Source organism: Myxocyprinus asiaticus, chromosome 36 (genome assembly GCF_019703515.2).
Source record: "Myxocyprinus asiaticus isolate MX2 ecotype Aquarium Trade chromosome 36, UBuf_Myxa_2, whole genome shotgun sequence".
Classification (NCBI taxonomy): domain Eukaryota; kingdom Metazoa; phylum Chordata; class Actinopteri; order Cypriniformes; family Catostomidae; genus Myxocyprinus; species Myxocyprinus asiaticus.
In genome coordinates, this window is record NC_059379.1 from 28,700,525 (window position 1) to 28,725,522 (window position 24,998).

Here is a 24,998-nt window from a genome sequence, read left to right on the forward strand (position 1 = left end):
ACATGTTTCAGACATCCGTCTTTTCCTTTCTTTCATTATTTCGCCCATTCGCTCTGATAAGATGTCCTGTATCCATGTGTATACTGGTGCCTCAAACCACATTCCAGAAGAGCCGAAACACAACTTGTATCATTACAAAAACAATGTTCTTCCACAAGACACATGCAGTTTTCTTTTTTAACCGCTAGAGTGCCAAAAGTTACATAGTGTAGCTTTAAAGATGCATGAGAGTTGTTGTAATACGCGGAATTTTATAAAAGAATGAATTAATGAAATATGCCTTCACATTTCTTGTTGGTTTAGATTTTTTTATTTAAAATATAGTTAGGATCTATTTTTGGATTGTAATTATGTCTCTAAAAAGTCTGCAAACACACCTTTTACAAGAATTGTATAAAATGTATTTCTGATTTGTTATATCTGCTCTGTAGAAATCTGAAATGATCTCATCATTTGGTAAAAAATAGCAGAGGGTAGTAAATACAAAAATAATTGCATTTCTCCTTTCCAAATGATTCTTTTTAAAAAAAGGTAATAAAATAGTTACTGGAATCGTTACTGGAACCATTAAGGAACTGGAATCGGAATAGGAACCGGAATCATTAAATTCCTTACGATTCCCATCCCTACTTATGAAGTTGCATCTCAGTTAGGATGCTCCCTTAGAAAGATGCTGCCTATGTGAGCAACAGTGTTGGGTGTAACGTGTTACAAAGTTACTGTAATTTAATGACTTTTTCCTTGAAAAAGTGAAGGGATTACTCACCATTTTTTAGTAATTCTATTAGTTACTTATGATGTAGTTGTGTTATATTGTATAGACTTTCAACAATCCTATATAAAACAATATTGAATTGAAAATCAAAATGTAATGTCTGTTGATAACATTTGTTTTCTAATTCAACGCGACCCCTTTAAATGCATTGCAATATGCCTGCGTGAGCTTGTGCCGAGATACGAGTGTCGGAAGATACGAGTAGTTGTTTTGCTAAATGGAAATATCGAGTTTGACAAATGCAGGTAAGAAGACAAATACAAATCTGAAGCACAAGTACCTACTAAAGCACTTGACACAGCAACATAGATTTACTTCTGAGATATCGCAGGGGCTGTTAACACATGTTTTTGCTTACGTCTGCATTGTGTTTCAATTGTTTTCTGAGGTAATCACGCACTAGATAAACTTTGCAGCACGTCTTGCTGTTTCTTTTGAGTTTAGCGCAGGACAGATGGATTTTAGACACCGTGTCAAGTTAAAAAGAGCTTTAGTAATTAAAAATTCACCTTGAGACAGCTGCATTCTGTTTCATTTGTTGCACTGCGTCTAGCTTGTTTTTAGTGCAGGTGTCAATAAGATTCAATGTTCTGAAGAAGTTCAGGTGTTAAAGAGGACTTCATGTGACTATTGCACTATTACACATGAGTCCAGATTGTAAAGTTACAGTCCTAATAAAGTTTCAGCACGTGATAAACGTGAAAAAATAAATAAAATAAAAATAAATAAAAGCCCCTCTGCTCTGTTTGCTGTACCTTGTTAAAACTGTTTACTGTTACTATACTGTTACGAATGTGATGCTTACATGAAATACAGACTTTTGCAACAAATGTACTTGCTTGGAAAAGAAATCATAAAGAGAGTGATCGATTCTTGAGTTACATATTTTATTAACCATGTAGGAACAGCTTAACAGAACAGTTCAAGAATAATTTATTTGATGTTATAAGATTTAATTGAAAGAATTAAAAGAATAATTTGATGTCTATCCTTTTATTCTCCATCTGGTCAAAGTTGATATGGGTTTTAGAAAAGTAATTAGTAATGAGTAATTTAATTACTTTTCAGACAAAGCAATTAGTACAGTAATCTAATTAAATTGTAGAAGATGTAATTAGTAATTACTTACTTTTTAAAAAGTAACTTGAGCAATAGACAGCGAGGCAGCTCACCAGATTTTGGAACAGAGCAACTGTGTGGAGAATGAAGAATTCTACTATTTGGTGTAGAAATAATATTATTTTGGAGAATTTATACAGATAGTAGTTCTGGACACGAAACATTACCTCAGAAAGGACTTACTCCTCATTATGATTTTGTTCGGCACATGAGTGTTACCGCAATAGAGAACACAGGACTTGAGAGAGTTAAGAAACAGAGGGAGTTTACAACTATTTTGAGAGTTAAGAAACAGAACAGCTAGTAGGGTGGCACAAGATTTAGGTTACTTTACATTCAACACTCACAGTTAAAAGCTTAAAAGTTTACATACCCTTGAATGTTTGGCCTTCTTACAGACACACAAGATGACACACACAGGTTTAAATGGCAATTAAAGGTTAATTTCTCACACCTGTGTCTTTTTAAATTGCAATTAGTGTCTGTGTATAAATAGTCAATGAGTTTGTTAGCTCTCACGTGGATGCACTGAGCAGGCTAGATACTGAGCCATGGGGAGCAGAAAAGAACTGTCAAAAGACCTGCGTATAAGGTAATGGAAATTTATAAAGATGGAAAAGGATATAAAAAGATATCCAAAGCCCTGAAAATGCCAGTCAGTACTGTTCAATCACTTATTAAGAAGTGGAAAATTCGGGGATCTCTTGATACCAAGCCAAGGTCAGGTAGACCAAGAAAGATTTCAGCCACAACTGCCAGAAGAATTGTTCAGGATACAAAGAAAAACCCACAGGTAACCTCAGGAAAAATACAGGCTGCTCTGGAAAAAGACAGTGTGGTTGTTTCAAGGAGCACAATACAACGATACTTGAACAAAAATGAGCTGCATGGTCAAGTTGCCAGAAAGAAGCCTTTACTGCGCCAATGCCACAAAAAAGTCTGGTTACAATATGCCCGACAACACCTTGACACACCTCACAGCTTCTGGCATGCTGTAATTTGGAGTGACGAGACCAAAACAGAGCTTTATGGTCACAACCATAAGCGCTATGTTTGGAGAGGGGTCAACAAGGCCTGTAGTGAAAAGAATACCATCCCCACTGTGAAGCATGGTGGTGTCTCACTGATGTTTTGGGAGTGTGTGAGCTCTAAAGGCATGGGGAATCTTTTGAAAATTGATGGCAAGATGAATGCAGCATGTTATCAGAAAATACTGGCAGACAATTTGCATTCTTCTGCACGAAAGCTGCGCATGGGACACTCTTGGACTTTCCAGCATGACAATGACCCTAAGCACAAGGCCAAGTTGACCCTCCAGTGGTTACAGCAGAAAAAGGTGAAGGTTCTGGAGTGGCCATCACAGTCTCCTGACCTTAATATCATCGAGCCACTCTGGGGAGATCTCAAACGCGTGGTTCATGCAAGACGACCAAAGACTTTGCATGACCTGGAGGCATTTTGCCAAGACGAATGGGCAGCTATACCACCTGCAAGAATTTGGGGCCTCATAGACAACTATTACAAAAGACTGCACACTGTCACTGATGCTAAAGGAGGCAATACACAGTATTAAGAACTAAGGGTATGCAGACTTTTGAACAGGGGTCATTTATTTATTGTTTCTTTGCTGCCATGTTTTGTTTTATGATTGTGCCATTCTGTTATAACCTACAGTTGAATATGAATCCCATAAGAAATAAAAGAAATGTGTTTTGCCTGCTCATCACCTTTTCTTTAAAAATGGTACATATATTACCAATTCTCCAAGGGTATGCAAACTTTTGAGCACAACTGTGTATATATATATATATATATATATATATATATATATATATATATATATATATATATATATGAAGATATGTTGCTATGCTAATCAATACAGCAACACTTTCCCCTCAAAGCAATCTTACCTATACAATACCCATTATTCTTTCAAGTACTAACAACCCTCCCCCAAATCCTTTTTTATTTTATTTATTTATTTATGTGGATGTCTGACCAGGCCCCCAGAATGCTACGTGCCTGAAGCTTCTCATGAGGGTTAACAGGCTCTCCTGCAGGCTGGCATCCTCAGGCTGATGGGCCCTGCTGCATGCCAGCTCAGTCTGCGTTGGCCAGGGGCTGTCCATGGCTCCTACGGTAACAGCACGCTGGTTCTGAAGGCTTGATCTTAGGCCAATGGGTCTGCCATTAATCAAAGAGCAGAAGCTGAACAGAGCACCCTAGAGTCTTGCCTGCTTGCCTCCATTCTGGGATGATCCAGCTTTGTGTCGTGCCATTAAGATCGACTACCTTTTAGCTGTCTCTCAGACACCTCTCTCTTATTTTGTTTCTTGTATAGCCTGGAAAACCACTGATATTCCCTGTTGAAAAGACCAGTATTAGTGTGCTGGTGTGCTTGTATGTTAGAACAACCAACCGTTACTGATATATTTCACAGTTGCAGGATAAAAATTATTTGTGTTTATGTTCCAGTGGCGTTAAAAAGGCTTCGCTTGGGATGAAGAAAAATGGAAATGAATGTTATGGATATTACCATCTTCTTTATGATCTCTTGTACCTGTGTGTTCTTGAAGTGGAAATTATTTTTCAGATTGTATTTGTTTTGGATTTGCTCAAAGGTCATGAGACCTGCTTTTTTGGAGAAAGCAGGGTTTTCGCCAATACAGAACATTGAGATTTTCCAGTTTTGTGGTTAGGGAAGGTGGTGAGGGCTTATTTTGGAAGATAATAACTTTCCATTTGGCAGTTAGGGTTGTGTTAATAGTTTGATAGTTAAAGCAATTATGTATCTTGTTGGTTTTGGCACTGATTGAATGCTTTCTTGAAGTATGGATTGATCTGGAGTAGGGATGGGCACAAGTACTTGAGTACCTGAGTACTCTGAAGTGACATCAATGATCAATCATGAAAACGATGATCGATAATGAAAATGTGTGACGTGACTTTTCACTGAATTTTAAATTCATTGACAACTACCTGACAACTATACACAAACATGTCAAAGAGGTGCCTTATTTTTTACTTTGAGATTGATTACTTTATTATTTTCAGCGGTAACTTGATTGTCAACAGAGACATCTCATAGCAACCAAACTGATAAACGATGCTGCAATGCTAGCATTTGTTCTACAGGTTTATGTTAATCAAAAAAATGTTTAATCCATTCGTGTTTTGAACATCTGTCTCTGCACATGTTTGCTAATCAAGTTTTATTGTCATATAATGTAGAAACTTTGACTCAATTAATATTATTTAATAAAAGTGAAGGTTTATCATTGACTGTAAATCTCCCTCGGTGCCGACATGTTTGCTTGACATCACACACCTGCATTTCAGCGAAATCAGATCTGAAGATTTCCTTACAAGTTGTAAGTAGGGTTGCAATGGTATGAGATTTTCACGGTACGATAACGTCTCAGAAAATATCACAGTTTCACGGTATACGGTATTACACAATTATTATTTTCAGTTACAATGACCCTTAAAGGAGTGAAAACAGAAGGATTTTTTTTTTTTTTTTTTTTTTTTTTTTGGTTGAACAAACACTTTATTATAATTGAAACTTGAAACCATTTTTTAAATTGAAGTATGTGTAAAAAAAAAAGTCTCCCTTTTGAAAATAAATAGAATAAATAAGAAAGCTAACAGAATTATAATAATAAACCAAATTATAAACATGATAAAAATAATTGCATGTAACTAATGTTATATAACTAAAGCATGTTAGTTTACATGTTAGCATAGCATGTTAAATTAACTACTAAATAAAAAAATAACATCAGCTGTGTGAGCTTTTAAAGTAATGACCTTTGATTATTAACAATTAACCTATACTGTAGGTGCACGACAGCGCAGCCAGACTGCTCCTGTCTGTACCTTTAACTCAGTGGTTCTCAACTGGTTTTGCTTCAGGACCCAGATTTTACATTGGAAATCAAGTGGCGACCCACCATAGTAAAAACGTAACCTGTATTTAATGTATCCTGGGTCGCATTTCCTTTTATGTTGCATAGTTTACATGGTTTTCAAGTACAAGGGCATGCATCAAGTGACATTATTTTTGTTGTTGACGTCAACAACAAAAGCTACAGGAAGTTTTCTCTCCCCCCTTTTAAAAACTGAAGAGCATATTTACTTATATGAGCCCATTATTATCCCGTTTGTTTCTAATTTCAAACATAATTCAAACAGAACATACATATTACACAGGAGGAAAGGCTCCTCATTATCATGGTTAGGTCAGTGTAGCTAGTCTTAAATAATAATAATAATAATAATAATAATAATAATAATAATAATAAATTATAGTATTTATGAAAAAAATAAGTACTAGCTGAAACACATCTTGAAACTTTAACAACTACAACTGCCACTGTTGATATAAAATTTGGTCTAATAGATTCTACCTTTAGATTATTTCATATGAAACTATAACATTTTGTCAAAATATAACAGTTACTTTTACTCATGTGAAGTTGTTAAACAATTTTGTAAAGGTGATGATGTATAATGGGGGGAAAATATTTGCGCATAGCACAGCGTTGCTCTTTTCCTCCTCAGTTCTGTTTGGCATGTCAGGGCTGCCTGCTGTTTGAGAGGTTCGACTTGACTTCCTCCGTAACGCTTTAAACTAGAAAAGTCTCACTAGCATTGAAATTGGTCACATCAGTTTTGAGGTCTGCGCTCCGCACTATCGAGGGAAGCCCGGTTGTTACACGTGCGCGCCAGAGAGAAGAGCAGATCATTAGCGCGAACTGGTTACATTATGCGAGTTTACACTACACAATTTTAGGCCCGATTTTCACTCGCCAACAGTTTTGTGGAGATTGCCGACAAAAGCCCGAAATCATAGGCAAATCAAAGACGTGATCTGAGAGAAGCGCCAACGCGTCGCCGGTGTCAGCAAGATATCTAGCATGTTAAATATCTGGACTTGTCTGCGATTCCAAATCGCGCAATGTGAAATGTGTTTTGACTGAATACAACTGCAGCGTTGACTTACAGCCAATGAGAGAGCAAGAAACGGGGCACGGGAAGTTTCAGTGGGAGGAGTCCTGACGTACCTGCAACAGAACATCAACTATCATGGCTGCCATATCAAGAAAGTCTCATTGGACTGAAGAAATGGAGGAAAAATTAGTGGAACATTGGCAGGAGCACCAGTGCCTATTTGATGTTTCCTCTGAACTGTACCACAACCGGGTGGAGACAGAGAAGAGTTGGAGAGAAATTGCCAATTCTCTTGGACAGTCAGGTAAGCAAATAGGTAGAATTTTCAGTAGGAGGTACTTTTTCATATTGTAACCAATAAAATATATGATGCCTTTACACATTATGTTAAGGCGATTAAAAACATACACATCATATTCCGAAATGCATAACATACGATCATGCATTTGTTTTCGTATCTCGTATCATTTCTCGTATGTACTCTGTTGTGAAATGTAATTTGGAGTCCAGGCAGAATCGTCTGGGATTCATCAATAGTGAAATGTTTTGTAATGTGTTCACCCCTGTCACCGATTCCTCGTGTAATTTGAAAACCTTACGACTTCCATGACAAGACAGACAATTGTGTAATATGAACACTACCACAATCCAATGTCTTTGAAAGTCGTGTAGTGTGTAGGAGGCATTACACGCGTGCGAAAGTGCAGATGAGAAGCCTTTAGCTGATTGCGAGATTATCATTAAATCTGCCTCAGCAGTCCTAAATAGGCTATCACTTGGGCGGCCGCCGAAATATCTTCAATGGGAGAACCATGGCATTGTTCTTTCCCTGCTGTCCGCGACCCAGTCCGAATAGACCTGCGACCCACTTTTGGGCCATGACCCATCAGTTGAGAAACACTGCTTTAACTCATACACACACTCACTTATGTCAGACCCTCTCGCCTCGCTTCTCTCTGACATTTTCTCCACTGCATGTGTGTGTGGCGCAAGTTGACGAGTCTGACAGGCAGATGCGCACACGCAGGCGAGATTTTCCATCTGGTTGCATTTTTTTTCTCAATACCATAGATAAGCAAATGTACATGGTATGAAAACCGTCAATTTTCATACCGTGGTATACCGTGAAACCGGTATAACGCCGCAACCCTAGTTGTAAGTCCAACATAAAGTGCCATTCCATTGCAGTTTTCCCTGTATGAAGATTAAAATTCTGAGTTAAATGGGAGGAAGCATGAATCCTCACAGCAACAAACTCCATCAGAGCGCAGCTTGACTTTCTGTCCGGGGCAGAGACAGCGGTTCACACGGAGAAGCGCACACACACAAGGCGAATTCAAACATCTATGGTGGAGCACAGCTGAATGTAACAGAACGCAGGGTCTTCAAAACTATTTTCAACTTAACACAGCGTTTTAAAAACGTGATGGTTATGGCTTCTCCAGTCACGCCAAACGCAGTTTTTAGATATGCGGTTCAGAAACAGAGGTGCACACTTACTAAGCTTATTATGGTAACCTGAAGGACGAACATAGATGCGCATTCTGAACATTGTTTCAATGAATTGGCCAGCGAGTCTTCACATAATGACAAAATACAATGCAGTATATTTTGATTATGCCCTTTTTTGTACTTATTGTAACAGACTACATTATAACAGCCTGTAATAATGAATAGACACTGGAACAATGCCACGCAATGCAGCAGCCAAAGACGTATAACATATATGTACATACTGTATACAGTCTTTGCCCCCCACCCCCAAATATGAGTACTCGAGTAGACAAAATGACCAAAATGTCCATCCCTAATCTGGAGCAATGTCCCCTCTAACTTTTGTTCTTGATGAGCAAATCCTATTTCTATTGGGCAGAACCTTCGGCCACCCGAGCATAATGTTATATACTGTATACTTACCACAGTAAAAATGGATAATATGCTATTGAACACACTCCTTTATTAAAAAGTTAATTATTAATGTTAATATAAACATATTAAATAAATACAATGGCATGTTGCCTTAGTTGTTTCTCAGTTAAGTAAACACTGCTTCATGTATTATTATTATTATTTTTTAGGTAAATAGTCATAATAATAAAGACGTAGCCTAAGTATTAAGGAAACTAAGATCATTAGGCTTATAATTACAAATAAATAAAGAGCAGCCAGTGGCTTTCTTTTCAGTATTGTTGTTTATTAACAACTTAATAGACAGTGGATGATCTATTAGGCTGCATTAGTGCTTTTACACTGCAAAGTCTTATGCACCGATTCGATATTTATACACGTACCTGATATGTTGCACCTGTTTGCATTCACATAAGACATAAGCGACTATATATGTGAATCACTTGCGGGACGGGCATTGACCACAAAGCACATTTAACCATTCGGACACATTTCCGTATTCACCAACAGCACTCACGTCCTGTGATAAATTCGGTATGTGTATGTGTTGTTTCACGACTTACACAAGATTTCACACAAAGCTTCAGCTCCATACTGGACAAAATGTATATTCATATGGATTCCAGTTGAAACACTGAGCATGTATTTAGCTCTGGTTAAAGAAAATCTCTTGGTTTTCTCACGCACTTGGGTCTGCCGTCTGCGCAGATGTTTTTTTGTTTTTTTCTGTCTGCGCGGAAGCAACATCAGAAGTGTGCGGTCATGCAATCTCACAGTTTAGGGAACACGGATCTAGAGTATATCTAACCACTATTTATTTGTGTTGTTGGATTTTAGTTTGATACACAGAGATAGAAATTAGTTTGCAGGAGATTCTAAGAGATCCAAGAGAACCAGAGTGGTAAGTTTAGACTTCTTCATTAAGAAAGAAGAACCTTCTGGATGGTAACTACACTGGGGTCAATTAAAAAGACAAGAACATTTGGGAGTGTATTTTTCTCGATCTCTTAATAGCCTAATAATGTAGAGGGAGTTGGGTGCATCAAAAAAAAAAAAAAGAAAAATAGGACTGAATTTAAAAAGTTGTTCAGATTAGAGAAAACTGTTGAAGAATAGACTACTGATTAAAAAAAAGAAGAAAAAAATGATAGATTTGTTATTTATAGTAATATAAACTTGTTTAGTGGTGAAATGATTGGTCTGAATACCATAAAAAGACTAGCCCTACTTGGGTTTTGTCAGATGAAATCTACCAGGGTTTCTGTAAACAAATAAATTACATAGTAATGGGCAATCTAGAACATTGTTGTGGGTTGTTGATTGTTTTTTGAGCAGTAGTGATGAGAGCTGTATTTGTATGTTCTCAATATCTCTTTTCTGAGAATTTCTGAGATCATCTTGAGGACAAGTTAGGGAAGATGCCAAATTCCACTGTGTGTCCATCTGGTTCTGGTAATTTGATGTTGGCCATGAGGTTGAAAACTTTGAGGACTAATTCTTCTGGCTTTAATAATTGTTCTAGTTTATTTGATAAAGTTTCAGGTAGTTTAGGTGGGGAGACACATCCGGCTTGATGTGTATTTGGGTGTGCGGTTCGCTAGTGGTGGTTCGGTAAGGTTTTGTTTTTTTGTTTTTTGTTTTTTTGTTTTTTTGGTTTTTTTCTTTACAGAAAAAAGGAGAAAATGCTGTTTTTTGTTAAGAATATTAGCTAACTCGCATTTGCTTTGGCGGTCAGAATTAGTTTGAAGGCGTTTGAAAAGCCAGGAGGTCTGGTCTCAGAACTTCTTGCTTGACTTTTTTGTTCATCTTATTTTTTCATATTCTCATTGGAGAAAAACAATGTTTTTCCCCCTCAAACTACTTATGCTGTTTCCTACATGAGTCATAAGGTGAGTCATTTGTTTCCAGGAATAATGACCATCCTTACTAAAGATAACTTAATAAAATTACTGTCATTTATCAATGAGGCATTAAACGGCATCTGCCAGTTTGGGTGTGGAGGCAATTAGGCTAAAAACTTGACTTTTTCCTGAATGTGATCAGAGATTATTATGCTGCCAATGACTAGATAGGTGATTCTACATAATGGAGATGTTTTTAAGGAGGTAGTCCATATGTAAACATGATTTACTGGGGTATACAGTAGAGAATAGACATATGTCTGTCAATCTGTAGTTTGAAATATTGTTTGATTATGGAGAAATGGCTAGTTTAGATTAATCCAGTGATATGAGAACTGTATTAAAGGAATAGTTCACACAAAATTATCATTCTCTCATCATATACTCACCCTTATGCCATCTCAAACTCATTTGACTTTTTTTTTTTTTTTTTTTTTTTTTTGTGGAACACAAATGAAGACATTTTGATGGAGATATAATGTGAATATCCATACAATGCAAGTCAATGGGGTCCAACACCTCCAAGCTCGTACAAAATTACCTTTTTGCTGCTTTTATGTCCTTTTTAGAGCTTGGAAGTTTTGGACACTTACTGATTTGCATTGTATGGATATTTTCGCAAATATCTTCTGTTTGTGTTCTGCAGAAGAAAGAAAGTCATACGAGTTTGAGACGGCATAAGAGAGAGTAAATTATGAAAGAATGATCATTTTTGGGTGAACTGTTCCTTTAAATTTGCCTTTAAAACTCTGTTGATGTTTAAGATTTGGATGCATCCACACATATAAGGATTTTGGTTGTAATACTTTGTCCATAATTTCTATTGTGAATTAATTGTTAACACTGAGGGGGTTTCTCCTGCACCATTTCCCTAAGCTGCATAAATATTTGCACTGTTTGACATGTTCTGATTTTGCCACAATTGAACCGTATTCCCTTCAGATTGGAGAATGAGTGTGCTGGCATAAAAGTGTATGTAGCTGCAGTGGACTCTGGAAAATATTATTTCCTCACTATCTCTTTTTGTGTTTATGTTGGATGTTCTGTTTCACCTATTACTTTGAATTTAGATTGTCATCACACTCAGTTCAAGGATTAACTTCATATTATAGTGATTGCTTGGTTTCCATTTGTTCATTGCTTTTCGCCTCATATTTTTAAATAATCTATGAAGTATTCTGCTAGATGCCTTAACTGCACTATTATGAACATTATTCACTGTATCTTGGCATCTTGAATTTTCGAAGGGAATGACAGCGAGGCTGAGAGGGATCTCTTCAATGGGTTGTGCTGTTGATTCAAGTGTTTTGGATCGTTCCACTGAAGAAACATCGAAAAAACATTTCCAAGAAATTTCAGTAGACAAAAAAACTGAGTTGTGGAAAATCAAATGTGATCTGGGGGCTTATACAGCTTTATACAGTACCACTGAAGAGACTGTAAGAATATCCCTCACTGCCTCATTTTCAATGACATCAAAAATCGGCCATCTAAAATTTAATTTTTATTCCACTGACGGTTAGGTTTTAGGTTGGGGTTTGGTTTAAGGGCTAGAGTTAATCAAATATGCATTCCTTTTGACTATATTACATTTACAACTAAAATTGCAACTCTTATAGTGCCACTCTGTGGACATTTCACCATTCAACTCTTCCAGCTTCTACCACTGGGAGGTAGTCATTCGAATTTTGGTAAGCACAGACTCATTTCCACAGCAAAACGTTTGATGTGCTGCCTTTGATCTCACAGGTCATGCATTAGCCCTGACCAAGGAGTTCTAATATACCGCTATTGAAGAGCTTGGGGTGGTGTATGTACTTGTGGTTCAATCAGCCAATCGGTGTTATCAGGACTCCAGAGTGATGAGTCATATGTAGTGCTGCAACTAGTCGATTATCAAAATAATCATTAATCTAATGATTATTAGGATGATTATTGCAACGATTAATCATTAGCTCTTAACCGACTATTGAGCTTGTGCCCTGAGATAAAAGATTGTATTAAATATGCTTACTAACAATAAAGAGGACAGAATCATCTTTTAAAAATACCTCTAAATGACATTCACTGAATTAAAGGAAAAAAGCCTTTTATTAAGTTTAATTCAGTAAAAAAGTAACTGCAAAAAAATCCTATTGTTATCAAGTTTTTGTCTTGTTTTCCATTTAAAATTGTCTAAAAATCCTTAAAACAAGATACTTAATATCTTAATACCTATATTTAATTGAGAAGCAAAATATAAGATATTAAGAATTGCTTTCAGAGAGTGTATTTTGTTTATAAGTGTATTTTTCACATGCTTATACTTCTGCCAGTGCATCAAAGACAAAATATACTTATATTCAAGATATATTCTCTGAAAGCTCTGCTTATATGCTGCTTCTCAGGTGAATGCATCTTTTTTTTTTATTTTTTTTTTTTAAGGATTTTTAGATCATTTAAAATATTTGATTTTTTTTATATTATATTCAACATTATCAGGTAACAATTTTTTCTTCTTCAGTATATCTGCTAAAGTAAATGTATGTTGCTTAAAGGAGTTTTAGATATTTATATTGGAAAACTAGACAAAACAAAAACAAATCAAAAACTTTATGACGAAGAGGAGGGCGTGGCCGGGCCGTGATGGAGCACAACCAGCTCTGAATCAGCTGATCAGCGGGAGAGAGACGCACGCGGCCACGTTGCACATTTTTTATTTTTTTATGTTGGTTTTAAATTTACCATTAAACTTTGTTTACTGTTCAGCCAGTTCCCGCCTCCTCCTTGCCTGTCCTTTAGAAGTTACAGTGGTGCCGAAACCCGGGAGGGAGGAGGGATGCGCTGTCGTGGAGTCCTCGCCGCTGCCGTCCGCCAGGGGAGCAGCCGCGGCTGTCTGCCTGGGGATGGAGGGGTCGCTGCCGGCAAGAGCCGGAGGAACCGTGGCCGTCTGCCAAGAGTGGGAGGAGCAGTTCTGTCCGCCAGGGTCCTGAGGACCCGCTGCCGTTGCCGGGGGAGGAGCAAGCTGGCATCCGCAAGAGGGTGGAGGAGCGGTTGAGGACTGGGCGACAGTGCACCCGGGAGCCGGCGAGCAAGTTCTCCTCTCTCTCCTCTCTCTCTGTATGTGTGTGTCTCCGCTCACCCTTTTTCTCTCCCCATACCTCCCCTCGTCTCTCCCCCAGATTCACAGCAGGCGGGGTGGGCCACCTGCTGACAGAATGGCCGGAAGGGCAGCGTCTCCCCCTCTCAGAGATGGGGGGGGGAGGGTTAGTCAGACCAGTGGCACCCCGGCCTGAATCGGGCAGGGGAGGAGTGTGACGAGGAGGAGGGCGTGGCCAGGCCATGCTGGAGCATGGCCGGCGCTGAATCAGCTGATCAGCAGTAGAGCGAGATAAGGGGTGTCCAGAGACGCCAGTTCGAGAAAGAGAGATGCACGCAGCCGCGCTGCACGTTTGTTTATATTGGTTATAAGTTTTCCATTAAACTTTATATTTACTGTTCAGCTGGTTCCCGCCTCCTCCTTGCCCATCATTTATGTGATACAAACTTATTTTGTTGCAGTACATGGGGCGAAGACTACACTCACCTTTTTATTCACTTTGACCCATATTTAACTAACAAAAAACAAATTCTCTCCTTTTAATAAAGCTGCCTATTGCCGATTTTCTGTACGATAAGAAACAAACAGTGACATACTGTATATTTTGATTCAATACCTCATGAGCCGTCACGTTTTCATCTAGCTGCAGCGAGAGTACATGCGAGGGACGTGCGTGCCCGCCCCAGAGTGTGCACCAGCCGGGTGCAGTTTCAATCTCTCTCCCCCTTAGATTGGGTCTCTTCACACGACTCATAGAAGCAGCGCTATCTGCACAGAGAAATTACAGTTTCGGAGTTTATACTTATTTACATGAGCTGCTTCCTTATTATTTGAACTTTAATAAAGGATGCATTAAAGATATAACACTAGGGTGTTTCCTTTAAAGATGCTCGACACGCTAGATTTGTTTAAGCGTAACGGCAACTCCGGCTCATTTCACAACAAGAGTGCTTTTTACGTATTTACTTATTTTGTATTTTTGTATAATTCTCTCATACTTTGCGATCTACATCACCTGAAGCTGTTTGGAAAGTTTGGAATGCGTATGTGAGTTGTTGTCTTCCTCTCCTCAAACAGGCGCAAGCTGAAGTGCTCCTCTCGCGCCATCATTAGAGTTTCATATGATCTCATTTTATGTTAAATGAGATCAAACGACTATTTGACAATTTTGTCGACAATTTTTTAGCGTTGATGTTGTCGATAACGTCGAATAAACGTTTCGGCTCTAGTCACATGCTGTTTCAGGTTGCATGCTGTATGCACTAACCCAGTAACTCCCATTTAGATCAATGGGATTGCAAATGGATAGCTGTCTCCAGGAATTACAGACCTCTTTGCTTAAGATGTGCTGGCAGGCAGCATTCATGTTTTGGCATTTGGGATGGTGTCCATGGGGAAAGTAATAGCGATACTTAGTCTAAGGGAAGCAAAGAACTGGTGTTATATAATGATTTGGTTTTATTTCAGTAAATATTCTTCATAAAATCCCCAGTGAGTAAACAGGTATACCCAGCAAGAACAGCCGTGTTAGGGTTAGCACAATATAACAGCGGCCTCTGTTTGGAGCGATTCGAGGAAAGGGAATTATTTATCAATGATAATTGGCATGTGGAGAGTGGAGGGCTGGTTCTGCTTGGCTTCAGATTCATACTGGATTTGTTATTTGTTTTTCCATCTGTTTGAAATAAAAGAGGGAGGCTCTGTTGTCTCTGAGACAGCTGTGATGTCAGAGAGAGAGAGAGAGAGCAAAAGATTGGACACATTTGGAGAATTGTAAGGGTAAGTTGTGACCAAGACATTTTTGAATTGTCGTAGTAGTAGTAAAAGCCCAGTCAATTGGTGGCCAGTTTCATCAACAAGCAGTCTGGCCGATATGACGACTTGGGGGACATTCACACATGGCACATTTTTGCATTTTATCTGCACTGATTTGTAATTGTTGGTCTATGCACATATGCATCAGATGTACTTCTTTGGCTCTTGCGCTGCATCTCTGTTTTTTTTTTTTTTGTGTGTGTCTTTCACCATGAGCAACACATTTTGAAGGCACTGCACATTTAACTTTGTAAAAAAAATAAATAAAAAAAAAAAGTGCATAAATAACATTCTCCTGTGCTTGTGCAGAAGTTGATTTAGTTCAGCATAGAAGCTTCTGTTACTAAAGAACCTGCCACCTTCCCTATAAAAATGGAAAATACTGTATGCATTTCATCCGTTATTGTGTATTTACAATTATTGGAGGGTACAGATGTGCTTACTGCTTATATTAAAATATTTTAAAAGATATTGGAGCTTAGATGTTCTTGTAGTGATACCAACTGAATGAAGAGTAAGTTTAATTACTCACAAAATTCTTCGTTTAATTTTAATACAAATTATTTAGTTAATTCAAACAAAGGCTAGTTTTCAGTTTTTGGCGAGTGTGTCCAGAATTTTCGGTTTCAGGCCAAAAATGTTAATCTCAGTGCATCACTACCTTCTGATCAGTTCCATTTGGCTTTGTCTAGTTGTTCGTCAACACAATAATGTGTCCTGCGTGAACGGCCCCTTTGACAATTAGATCATAGCACCAGTCTCTGGAGTAGCATCTGGGCTTTTCCCAGCCGGGGCAGGGGACAAAGAAAAATTTTAATATCAAAGACCTTGTAAGGGATGGGAACCTGAAACAACAGGACTTTGCATAGTGGTTCTGTTGCTCTGTTTATGGCTTGGATGAAGACTAAATGTCTTAATTTGGCTATTATAGACATTATACATGATGATAGTTTAACAGTTCTGACTGGACCTCCTCTGTTTTGTTTCAGATGCATCATCAGCACTATACAAGTAATGAGAGGATGGAACATGACAATGAGATGGAATGACATTTGGCTGGTAAAAATCAAAGCATTTGTGTGTCACATCAAATCAGAGGTTCTCAATTGTTTTTTTTTGTTTTTTTGTTTTTTGGTCACGCCCCCTTTGAAACATGAAAAACTTTAGCGCCCCACAGCTCCATAATCTGACCGAAAAACGATCGAAAAAACAAACGGACAAAAAAGTTTTATTAAAATAAATGCAATGAAATGTGTTCTTATGGTTTTAAATTTTTTGCTGAATAATGAAAAGTTTCGTTCTTCATTGAAAAAATCTGAATGAACTTTTTGTCTCTAGGACTACATTATTCTGTTATTTTCTGTGTACTTTCATTTTAATAATGCCCATACTTGTAAAACATCCAAAAATAGAATAAATAATATGTGATACTGCTGCAGGAGCAATGTTAATATATAATCGCTCACACAAAAATTTATATTTTTGCCATAATTTACTCACCCTCTTCATTCGTAACATAAAAAATAAAAAATAAAAAAATCCAAGATTTAGAAGATTGTGATTTTCAAGCTCCAAAAGCACATTCAAGCACCATAAAAGTTGTCTATCACTTATGTGCTGTATTTCAATTCTTCTGAAGCCATGGGATAGTGTTGTGTGAGGAACAGACCAAAATTTAAGTGTTAATTCACCTCTTCACCCATTCAAATCTGGCAAGCACATGTGAAAACCTCTTTGTTTACATAAGTGAAGCACAGTGAGCGTACCTGAAACCACACCACACGAGAGCTGCGCACACAGGACATGCTGCAGTGCCAGGCGAAATTATAAACAAGGGATAGTTCACCCAAAAATGAAAACTCTCATTCTAATTTACTCACTCATCCCAGATGTGTATGACTTTCTTTCTTCAGCAGAACACAAAGATTTTCAGAAGAATATTTCAGCTCTGTTGTCCATGCATTGCGAGTGAATGGGTGCCAAAATTGATGCTCCAAAAAGCACATAAAGGCAGCATAAAAGTAATCCATAGCACTCCAGTGTTTTAATTCATATCTTCAGAAGTGAGATGATAGGTGTGGGTAAGAAACAGATCAATATTGAAGTCCTTTTTTGATAGAAATTATTCTCCCTGCCCAGTAGGGGGCGATACACATGAATAATGTGAATTTGGGGGGGGGGGGGGTTTACACACATTGGTTCTTGTATGTATTGTCACCATATTTTTATTTATTTATTTGTTTATTTATTTTTTTGAATGTGTAAAAGTGAATGAGATTTGCATGAGAATGGAGTAGTCTTTTCGGAACCACTGCATCAAACAATGTCTACCTCTTCCAAATTAACACATACAGTGATCCCCAGAAAGTATTCAGAGACATAAACCACACTTAAAAATGCATAACTGTCATTGCATTAGATAAGGAAGTATTAAACCAAGTATAAGTTATTTAAAAGAATATGGCACAAACACTTCAAGCAGAACATTTCACAAAAATAAGTTTATTAGGGGTTATTTACACTGCATTTTTTTTTTACTGATCGGATTGCTATCCAATTGAATAAGCACATTCCATTTACACTCTGCCACAAAAATGTATCTCCGCCAAACAGATATAAATCCGATCTTCAATTCCCAAGTTTTATGCAAATAAAACAGGCTCATTTCCATGATTATGCTAATGCCAGGTGGCAAATTTAAAAGATGTGATTTATTACTTGATTCCAAGTGGCTTTTCCCAGTGCACGTTTGTGTCTGTGTGTGTGCACGCTGTATTTTTCCCCTCCGGGCTTGTTATTGGTAAGATATGTTCATGCAGGTCACCTGCGCTCATAGTCAGTTTCTAGTTACAGTTTCTTCAGCAATCTGCATCAAATAAATGATGAAAAAAGATTTGTCTCTCCTACAGCGTGCATCCATTTCTTAATTTGGTATTATTTATTGCGCAACGCAAGCCCAGCTGCAAATACTTGGTAACAGCTGTTATGTTTCACATTTTTCCTATGGTGACACAGTGCTTTCAGTTTTCAAGAAAATTCTCTATTATTTATCTCTATTACTACTAAATTAACTAAATAACTAAAAAATAACAAAATAAACTACTCAATTAACAGTCTCTATATTTAATTTATAGAAAATTTAATATCTCTGCATATTAAGCTGGGATCGATGAAAGTATTTTTACACAGGAAAAAGTTACATACTTCAGCGGTAAGTGTCAAAAATTGCCCAAATTATTTTGGGGGGGGGGGGGGGGGGCACTGTAATCACCCAGAGTTCTCTGGACATTGTTATTGTGGACCTGTACAGTAAAGAAAACCTGCATAGTTCTATGAATAATGACTTTATTTCTGAAGTGCACTCCAATCTCACTCAGCACAGGAGAGCCAAGGATCCAGGCCTGTAAAGTCCGGCCAACAGTGAGCCCAATGGAAAGAATGCAACAGGCTAAATGCTATCAGTCTCGGCTGTGGCCCAAGCTTCAGAGCCCACGAGCTGCCTGCTCTTTGATTCCCTGATCTCTGTTACATTTTACAGCACTGATCTAGCCTCGCTCCACCCTCACTAACCTGAGGTCTTAATTAATCCGAGTCAGGCTTCTGATCTGGATCAGAGGGCCGGTGGTCTGAAGAAAAGATGGACCTGTGTAAATAATGCTGAGATCATGGCACTACAGTCGTGTTAGTGCGTTTTAGGTGACAGTGAGTTAGATTAGACAGTGGTGAGTTTACTCTGCCACAAGGTACCAACACAGCATGTCATTTAGACCAGGATTTATTTTCTAAGGAGGAAAGTATTCATATAATGGAATGCGATAAAGTATAGGCTTATTACAGGTAAGTCAATATAATTTTCCATTACAGTTATTTCAATACAGAAGACAATGCTAACAATATGCAGTAGGACTATTGAATACTTAGGCTTCTGGAAGCAATATAGGGTGTTTACTCAGGGCCCAACTCCCAAGTTCTAGAACAGTGGTCAGCAACTTTAGGGGCCATTCACACAATGAAGTGTTCTTGCATTTGAAAAAAGCTGGACAGAGCGCAACAGAAGAGAACTGAATGCAGGAGCTTCCAGACGACTGTTCCCCTCCTGACGCATGTGTACACAGACTCACAATTAAAAAATGGTGCAGATGGAACACAAAAAAGTGTCCTGCGTGAACTGCCCCTTAGGCACGAGAACCACCATTGGCACATGGAAGGGAGACCAAATGAGAATGATCAATTATTTATTTGTAGTTCCTGGTACCTAATGCATTTATTGATGTTAACAAATAAAACTTTTTGTGAAGTGTTTTCGGCTGAATGGGAGGCAAACAATTTAAAAGTGGGATAAAACTGTGCTACCCAACTTAACCACTTACTGGATAGCAATGTGACAGCTTTAGGCACTGTAATCAGCAAAAAGGTCATGAAACGGATATTTTTTTTTTTTTTTTTTGCCAATCAGAAATTTTGGTTAATCAGAAATTCTCTCTGCTTGCCAGTCATTTTGCACAATCAGATTTGCTGATATTGGGTTTGCTAGCATGTCTTTGGACAACAGGTTTTGTTGAGAGGGCATTTGGTTTAAGTGATTGGGGACAATTTAAATCCAGTCTTGTTAAAGTAAGCAAAATGGCTGTCTTTGCACCTGAACTGCACCTTTTACAATATAAATAATTAAAATCGCACTTCAGAAGGGTTGCTGACCCCTGTTCAAGAATGTTAGCAGAATATCTAGCTGAACATCTACATGATTTTACCCTTGCTGTCTGCCATGATACACTCAGTTAAAATGGCCAAGGAGGTCAGCATGACTTTTCCCAACTTCCACTGATCCTTTCAACAGAGCTTATGTGAAAAGAAAACACAAAAAAGAAAAACACTTTCTGACAGATCTCAATGTTGTCTCCATCCAGATGCACTAATGCTGTCTTTCATCTCTGTGGTTGCTGCCATCACACTGGTTACGGTTGCATCGCCATGGCAATGTACAGAAAACAAATGGGTAGCTGTGATGTCATAGTTGGACAGCTTTATTTGCACCCAGAAAGAGAGAGAGAGAGAGAGAGAGAGAGAGAGAGAAGCTGAGTGGAAGATGATGACTGTGGGAGTGGAACATTCTGGCAGGTCAGCAGTCCGGCACAGTAACTCTAGAGGAGGATGCTACTGTATCCTATTGTTTCGCTATGCTACCTGGAGTCAATGCGCTTTAAAAGGTTACAGTTAGCATGACAAAAGAAATCCATCTGGAACAAGCCCTTCTGTTAAGTGGTTATTTCACCATGGAGCATGAGAGCACTGCAGTGTGAAACTCAGCAAGTTAGCCCACTTTTGAGTAGCCCAGTTTGCACATTGGCCAAAACACTGCATTCTGAAAAGATAAGCTTCGACCTTTTTATGGTGGTTTTATGGTGGCTTTATTTCCATATTGAACATTAGCCTATCACTGGCCTACAAGTCACTGCAGTCCAATTTAATATTGACTCAATATGTCCGAATTATACTCTAGGGCTGTTCTCACAGTACGCATTCTAGCATTCCATCTGGGCTATATTTTAATTGTTTTTGATGTACACATGTGTCAGATGGATGCTTTTGGAGTGTGTCACTGGTTTTTGATAGTACATTTTTGGGAATTTACAATAAATGTAGTTTGAAACTTTGAAAATCGAGAGCCCTGCATTCAGTAGTGCTTCATACAGCTGTCGAGAATGCATGTGTGACTGGCTCTCATTCTGTAGCTACACTGCCTGTGAGGTTTGAGGCACGCCGACTGCCCCCTGCTGATGCTGCAAGTAAAAAGACAAAGTTACAGTACATGTACTTCAAGATTATATTGCTTTGATGTACAAAAATATGTAGTTTTATTACGTAATTTATGTACAGGTCAGGAGCAATGTGATAAATAGCAGTAAAAAAATAAATAAAAAAAATAAAAAAATCTGCCTTTTTATACAATTAATCACACCAAATTGATACATTTGAACAACAGCCCTGACCATTTAGGACAAATACTTGAAAAAAACTAAGACAGCTGCTTTGCTGCCTCACTGCCCAGTTTGTCCATGAATTCACAGGCAGCAAATTGCGCATGAAGGTACCTCCCAAGGAAATGGGTTTCAGCCTGGCTTCCAAGGCACAGTATGGTTAATGATATAAAACAAATTCAAGTAAGCTTTAGCAATAACCAAGCAAATATTTAGTGACTACATATAAATATTTAGCTTATTTCCTGATAGAAATCAAGTCATAAGTTGACATTTTATTTATTAATGTACTACTTTCAACCGCTCCTTTTAGATGGCATTTTTAGGAGGAACATCATAAAATATCGATACATCGATTATTGATCGGCACATTATTTTCTCGATACATCGAAATATTAACATTAGCCTAATTTGAGCACTTTACAATTCACTGTTAGTTGACCTTCCATTTAATGTAGTCTGGTGTAATAGCCTTGGGAAGAACTTTGAGCAGCCTCTGGAGTCGTAGCTGAGTGCTGCAGACAGACGCTGAGCAGTGGCTGCGGTGTGCGTACCTTCATAGAAAATAACTGTTTCAAATTTTAGAACACGCCATTTCATCTGCCAGACGCGTCCAGTGTGCGACTCCTTTTAAGTTACCATGCCACTCACACTTTACCAAAGTTGTGTTGAGAAATAAGTATGAAGAGACAAAAACAATGATGCAACGATTAGCCTTATTTATATCTGAAAAAATGCTGATATATATATCGATAATCATTGGGAAAATTTTCTTATTATTGATGTATGAAAAGGCATCAATCCCAAGCCTACTTTTTAGTCTTTGCATTAGCAGCCAAACCACACACAGATTGTGAGATACCGTAGGCAGTGATACATCTACGCTGCCTTAAACCGAAAAGCCATCTATACGCATGTATTATGCGCTGTTTGTTCGAAGGCATGCAGTCTCGTGGAACACGCATATGTAAAAGGTTCTCACTCTTTCTTTGTTTTTGTCTTCTGATATTTAGTTTTTAGTTTTTAGTTTTTTTTTTTGCAAGAACAGTATTATCTCAGAAATGACCTCATATGACCTCAGACATCTCAGCTCAGGAGGTGCTTTGAGTTCAGTTCACTTTATTTCCACAGAGCAGTTCATTGTGAACGCAACTCTGCAGCCTATACATCAGTCAAAAACACGTTCACCTCGAACCATGATTTATATTTCAGTGATTATTATCATCATTATAATTATTATTTTTACATTTATAATTGTTTTTTATGTCTTCATTTGTGTACTGTAAGTAATTTTCCACCTGCATGTTTAGATGGATACTTGCCTGACGGTAAATGGAAAGGTGGTTACTTATATTATTATTATTATTATTATTATTATTATTATTATTATTATTATGATATGGATTTGATTTAAGTTTTTCGTTTTTTTAAATAAATTAATTTGCCGATATAATTGGATATTGCGATATATATATATATATATATATATATATATATATATATATATATATATATATATATACACAGTATATGTATTATTTCGTGAAGGAGGGAACAAAACAAATGTATTCACACACATGATGTATTTTCCCAGACAATGAAATACCCGACCAGTAGAGAATGCACAGATGAAGTAGGTTCTTTGCCAGAAAGATGTTGCCCTTCACAACTGTTGTAAAGCCATCTTTCAAAATGTTGAACACCACACATTTAAATTGCAGTATTTTTTTCAGTTTCATTTGAATTTTTAGTTAAAATAAATAAAAAATAAAGTTCAAAGTTTCAAATCAAGGTGTCTTGCTTTATTGTGAAGGCTTAACCCTAACCCTGCTTAACGAAAATTACCCCATAGTACCACCTAGCGTCCAACCAGCGGTAATACCGGTGTTTGTCGGTTTCCTGTGGACTTTTTTTTTTTGAGCAACCAACCAATCAAAACTTGGTTGACCATGACTCTTCTCATTGACTAACGTTTGGTCAACTATTAGGGGACAGCCCTAATAACGACAGCGGACCCTTCCCATCTGCTCCAGCACCGCACATAACTGGGAAAAACAATCGGTGTGGATTTTTGCCGATAACCAATATTTCCAGAAATCTGTTATGGGTGCTGATTAATCTGCAAAACTGATATATCGGTCGACCTCTAGGAACTACGGCTCTTTATCTGTGTTTAGAAGCGTAATTCCTTGTTAATTTGCTGTGTGGACAAGAGGCTTCTATATCTTTCATTCTATATATACAGTATCTTTCATTCTGACCACATTTACATGCATTTATGAAAACTGCTTATTCCGGGGTTTCGCAGAAAGTGGTGTTCTGAAATGTCATATAAATATGAATGCAGCCATTTAAGATATTAAAGACTGTTAAGAGAAAGTGCTGTATCGCGCATGGTTTCTGTCGAAGAACACTTGTTTTATTTGTTTATATTAACGCATAAGTGGCATTTATGTTTTTGTAAAGTGCACATGCATGTATATGCTCAAATGCGTCGGGGGAACCCTGAAATCTGATGTAGAGGGAAACCTCACTATTGCAGCTTAATAAATCTGTCGCATTACACAGTGTCACGCCACCTTCGTGTCTTCAGCTGCTTTGTGCATTAAACAGCTTTCTGGAGTACCTGTAAATTAACTCTTTTAATTTGATGTCTGCTGAAGTTATTACTCTATCCACTGCACAACGTCATTATCGACAGCTCTATATTGTTGAACCAATGTGGTTCGAACGATGGATGTGCTACATAATTAATACATTTTCGGGAAACAGGATGTAACTCAAGCATTGGATTCGGAAGGTCTTTTTTCTTCCTGTTTCCGTATACAGCATGCAAAAGAAGCATTTAATTTATTTCTTTATTTTTACCCTCTGTTTTTTATGCATTGCAGATAGTGAAATGGAATGCAGATTTCTTCTGTCACATGGAAGAAGAAACTGGAAGACATAGCTAGTGCCCGACCGATATATCGGTATTATCAGCCGATATTAGCCTTTCACGATATATCGGTATCAGCGTATATGTTTACCGATATGCGCAGACATGAAAACATTTTTTTAGAACATATAATGCAGAAAACAATGCTTTAGAATTGATGTCATTACGTAGTTTGTCCAGCAGAGCGCACTCCGACTCTGAACTGATGGTGGCTCTGCAGACAGGGCGGAGTTCAGCTGTGTCTTCTCGGTAAAGTTTGTGAAATACATACTGGAAAGTTAATAAACAATGACCCCATCATTTTATATAACTAATATAAAGTTAACTCTGTCCCTGACAACCATGTCACTCATGTTGATCACATCTGTTTGTTATGTTAGCCAGCTATAGTTTGTCAGTGCAGTCAGTAATGTAGCAGATTGAAAGGTGAACATCAGAGCATCTTTTTGCAGCTCAGTAGACAACAGTGCGGTGGTGCATTGTGTCTGTTGAGTGTTGATTTCACACTATGCTGTTACCTAGTTGGTGA